Genomic DNA, 5,710 nt, shown 5'->3' with positions numbered 1-5,710 from the left:
CTGCTTGAATGTTGGCTATGGGTAACTCACTAACCTGATGGCGGCACCGCCTCCTTCTGGACTTTTCATTATATTGAGAAAAAAATCTTACCTGAAGTCACTGTCTCTCAGGAGGGTGATATTTGCTTTTGAACACAACTCCTAACTCACAAGCAACCCAAGTGTCCGAAAATGGAAGCTTGAGTAATACATTGTCATTTACCCACGCAATGACATGCTAAGGGGCGTTTAACAACTTGTGTAGAACTGTGGCTTCGAATTATTTCTAGATGTGGGCGCCTCCTTTCATTAATACTCAGTCTTTCATAGAATCCTGGTAAATAGAACTGTTAGAAGTAGATAATCCTGAGTGAGCCAAGGATGGGAACTCATAATCTTCTCCCACCTGCAAAATTGCCCTCCCCTCTCGGGGATATCGAAGCACCCTCCGTGGTCTCTAGAATTCGGTAAAACTACAGAGCACAGTTTGAAAACGATTGTTGCAGTTTTCCCTTTACCCACATGCCAACTATACTCATGAGATCTTGTTAAGCAAAGAAAACAGTTTACTAATCAAATTACGGTATGATCCAATTTTATCTTAAGAAGATAAAAGATATCTGATAATAATATATCGATCACTAATTCTCCAGGCTTCACTTTTGGAAAAAATGAAGTCACATTTGTCAGGATTACTCAAATCCCCCTAGCCGGTGGCCCTCTTTCTTGAAAGGGTAGCTCCTTCCTATTCAGTAACCCCCCCATCTCTGAGGAGCCTTAGGGGTGTTCCCCACCTGTGAGGACCATCTTCCCCCATATTCTCTCTCAGGCCCCTTGGTTTCCATCACCTGCAAAGGCGCATGGGGACAGTCCCAACCCCACTTTTGCTGCTGGTGCCTTGGGGAGGTCTGCCCCAGATGCCCACCTCCCACTCACTTGCTGCAAATGTCTGCCTTGGTCACATGCTGGGTGGGGTCGCACTGCTTCCTGCAAAGAATGAGGAAGATGAACCCGGGCTGTTCCACGGGGCTGAGCTGTGGCTCAGGGGTCAGGCTGGGAACCAGAGGCCGTCAGCAGTCATACTGACCTCCTCATTTTCTACCTGACCCCTTGCCTCCATGCATTTAGCACCTTCCACTTCTCTCTGCCCCTCAAATGAGCTCAAGGGGTTCGTCCTGTGCTGGTTCTGTGCGTGCGTGCACGCGTGCATACATGTCAGTGTTATGACAGCAATGTAAATATGAATTAAACATTTTAATAGTAGTACTTTCTGAATGGCAAGATTGGGGTGCTAAATGTTCCAATGTTTTTCTTGCTTACTTGTGTTTTTTAAAATTTCTACAATAAGCATGTGTTACTTGTATTAAACAAAATTAAGATGCACTTGAAATCAGTTACAACTCTAATCGCTGAATACACTCAACATGATTGCTTAGTACATTTAACTGTGAGTTTCCTGCCATCCAAGGCAAAGTATTTTACTTAGTCAATGTTAGAGGGAAGGCAGGCAGGGCAGCGGGAGGGAAACATACACCACAGGCATAAAAATCATGTAGATTTGCTGTTTCAAATTATTTCTAGAAAACACCTCTCCTTTTATTTATTAAAAACTTTTATTTATTTATTTATTAAAAATTTATGCAATTTTTCAGAAAATCTCAGTATCTATATACTTTAATAGTTTACACTGAATCTGTATCTCCCCCCTCCCCCAGCTTTTTGGGACATAATTCACAGATAGCACTGCATCAGTTTAAGATGTACAAGATATTGATTTGGTACACTCGTTACTTCTGTCTCTCTCTTTGAATAGATAGATCTGAAGATGCTGCATTCCAGCAAAGCCCAAACATCCCACGCTTCTGGGGGGTGGTGACCTGCTCTTTCTAGAGGGCCAGCTCACTGGGCTCCCTGCCCTGCAGCCCAATAGCCAGTGGGAGCTGGGCTCTGGGGACACAGGCAGACAATGCAGGGAGTGTACCCGAGGCCAGCGCTTCATTTGGGGTGCCCCTGCGGTTTACACCGACCCATGGCTAGGGAGCCCCCCAGGAGGGAAGGGGACCTTTAGGACGATGGTTATAACAGAAGCCACATCAGGTCACCGTAGGAAACCATAAAACCTTCAGGTGCCCATGAAACGCTGCCCTTCTTTTTGCCACCAAAGGCTGTTGGCTCCAGGATGAATTTGCAGAAAGATTCCTCTTCTGATGGGACTTTCAACTCAGGCGGGAACAAGGCGAAGGGTTCAAGGGCACCTGCATGGTGGGTCTTCACTGAGTTTAGGTCATTAGTGGTTTTCCTCTGAGGGAGTCACCAGGCACAGTGGATCCCGCTTTGAGCGCTGGCCTTTCCAAGTGCCCGGTTGCAGGGGACAAAATTTCAGTCCCCCTTTCACGGCAGCAACAGAAAAAGGCTCATCCCAGGCCCTGCGGAGACTCCCAAATTTATGTCATTTGTGGCATCTGAGCCTCTCCCGGCATCTGACACATTCTCTTTCCTTTATTTTCTGAGCATGCCCTTTGAAGGTCTATCCCTTCTTGTCATTTTTCTTTCCAGTCCCCACCCGGCAGGGCTGCCCCTGGCTTAAAGCAACTTCAAGAACAACTTCAAGGTGCCTCCCTTTTTGTTTTAAATGCTTGAACTGGCCCCCCCCGTCCTGCTCACCCCATCAGTCCCTGATAGAGCACAAACCACCCAAGGTTTTTGGGTGTTTTTCTTTTTTTAATGTTTATTTATTTTTGAGAGTGAGAGAGAGAGAGAGGCAGAGAGAGAGGGAGAGACAGAATCCTAAGCAGGCTCCAGGCTCTGAGCTATGAGCAGGGAGCCCGATGCGGGGCTCGAACCCCCAAGCTTTGAGATCATGACCTGAGCTGAAGTTGGATGCTCAACTGACTGAGCCACCCAGGCGCCCCCACCCAAGGTTTTTTTATTCATCATGTACCTTTTGCTTAATTACACCGGCTAACATTTGTTGGGCTCATACGCTGTTTCCCAGCACATGTATTACTTGGCGTATTTCTGACAGCAGGCCCAGGCAGGAGGTATTTCAATAAACCCAATTGTTGAGATGAGAAAACTGACTCCCAGCAAGAGCCTTAAGCCCAGGGGGTCCCACAGGTGGAAGGGGAAGAGCCGGCAACCCAGGCTGCCCGGCTCCCAGGCTGAGTGATGAGTCACAACGTCAGTGCCGTGGTTGCGTCCTCTGAGGAGCCTGCAGCAAAAGTTTTAAAAACTCCAATCCTACCCTTCAGCATTTCCGGTGGGTTTTGCCCTCCATCAAGGCCCTTCTGCCTCCAGGACAGACCATCATGGAGCTCCCTGGTGCTGGAGCTTAGATCCACACCGCAAAGTGCCCTGTTCGCACCAATATGTGGCCTAACAATAATATAGAAGGCATCGAAGAGTAAGGTGTTTCACTTGCTCAGACAGGTAATGTTCTTATTAGTCCCGCTAAGTGTTTTTCATTGAAGTGAAATCCTTAGAACATAAAATTAACCACTTGAAAACAAATATTTCAGGGGCATGGAGTGCGTTCACAATGTTGTGCAACCACCAGCTCTATTTCTTTCCAAAACCTTTTCGTCACTCCCGAGAGAAAAACCCATACCCATTTAAGCAAGTTACACCCTAGCCCTCCCTCCTCCAGCCCCTGGCCACCACCAACCACTTCCTGTCTCTGTGGATTCACCTATACCGGATGTGTCACATAGGTGGAATCATACAGCATGTGGCGTTGGTTTCTGTCTTCTTTCCTTTTAGCAGAGTGTTTTTGAGCAGAGTGTTTTTGAGGGTCATCCATATTGCAGGATGCAGCAGTGCTGGAGTCCTTTTTCTGGCACAGTAATATTCCATTGCCTGCACACCTACATTTCATTTAAGCATTCCCCAGCTGATGAACACTTGGGGTTGTTCACCTTTTGGCTATTGTGATCGGTGCTGCTGTGAACATTTGTGTGCAAGTATCTGCTGTAACTACTTGTTTTCAGTTCTTGTTGGTGTATACCTAGGAATGGCATAGCTGGGTCATATGGTAACTTAAAAAAATTTTTTTTAATGTTTTATTTATTTCTGAGAGAGAGAGAGAGAGCGTGAGCAGGGGAGGGTCAGAGAGAGAGAGGGAGATACAGAATCTGAAGCAGCCTCCAGGCTCTGAGCAAGCTGTCAGCACAGAGCCCAATGTGGGGCTCGAACCCACAAACCGTGAGATCATGACCTGAGCCAAAGTCGGATGCTTAACCGACTGAGCCACCCAGGTGCCCCGGTAATTTTTTATTTTAACTTCTTGAGGAACCTATGAGTGCCACTTTATTTTTATTTTTTCTTAAGTTTATTTATATTGTGAGAGAGAAAGAGCGCAGGGGAGGGGCAGAGAGAGAGAGAGAGGGAGAGAGAGAACCCCAAGCAGGCTCGGCACTGTCTGCGAGGAGCCAGACGCCGGGCTTGAACTCACCAACTGTGAGATCATGACTGAGCCGAAATCAGGAGTCAGATGCTTAAACAACTGAGCGCCCTCAGGTGTCCCTATTAGTGCCATTTTAAAAGCAAGGCGTCCGTGGGGCGCCTGGGTGGCTTAGTCGGTTAAGCGTCCGACTTTCGCTTAGGTCATGATCTTGCGGTTCGTGGGTTCGGCCCCGCGTCGGGCTCTGTGCTGACTGCCAGGTCAGAGCCTGGAGCCTGTTTCAGTCTGTGACTCCCTCTCTCTCTGACCCTCCCCTGCTCATGCTGTCTCTCTCTCTCTCTCCTAGAAATAAATAAAACATTTAAAAAAAAAAAAAAAGCAAGGCGTCCGAGGCTGCAAGAAATTATGAGTTGTCCAAGGTCATGTGATTAGACATGACAGAACCAGCACTAGGACCTTGGAGCTCACACTGCTGTCATTCTGAGGACAGACCTGGCAGACTGCAGGGGTCATCATTCATTCACTCACCAAACAGTCATCCAGAGCCAGAGCTAGGCTTTGTGGCAGATTTAACAATAAGCCCCAGAAAGGAGCTTCCTAATGCCTGAAACTTCAGGAGCAAACAAAACAAGGAAAGTATTTTTAATCGTAAATCAACGTGACCAGCTCACGCATAGATACCATTAAGCCAACAGTCTGTTTGAACACAGTGATGTGCTCTCACACCTTGCTGCACCTTTTAATGTCAGTGTGGGGAGTTTGTGTTGATTCTCCAACCCAACAAACGGCCGGCTCACCCCGTTTCTAATGGTCTTTCACTGTCTGCTTTTCTTGATTGTCCCTGGGGATGGGCCACACTGCGCGCTACACGGGCTAAATATGGGGCCCTAAGAGAGACGTTCAAGGGTATGGGGGGTGGAGGGTGGGGGAGGCGACAGGATTGAGCATTGGGAATCTTATTTTCCTGTGGTTTCTAGGGGAATTTTTACTATGAAGAGGCAAATTCTAATGTCTACCCCCGACTGTTCCCGGCTCGCTGGAGCATTTTCTGTGTAGAAAGGTGACATCCAAAGGCTGCAGCTGAACTGGCTTTGATAACAGGCTTGGGCTCCGCTTGGCTCCCATCCTCCCTGGCCCCGCTGGCCTGATTAATCAGAACCCTGCCAAGCCCACTGAGGAGGGCTCCCTGGCTAATCTAATCTCCGTCCCCACGCGGGACAGACACCCCCGCTCGGCCAATGAGACGCGATTGTGCAAGCTCTGCCGGGCGGTGGAAAATTCCATGCGCCGGCGGCTGCGGCGGCCCCTGGCGGCGTTGCGCGCCCCGCATTT

Source organism: Crocuta crocuta, unplaced genomic scaffold, assembly GCF_008692635.1.
Source record: "Crocuta crocuta isolate KB4526 unplaced genomic scaffold, BGI_CrCroc_1.0 scaffold84, whole genome shotgun sequence".
Classification (NCBI taxonomy): Eukaryota; Metazoa; Chordata; class Mammalia; order Carnivora; family Hyaenidae; genus Crocuta; species Crocuta crocuta.
The sequence above is the reverse complement of the archived record's forward strand: the minus strand, read 5'-3'. Positions refer to the sequence as shown.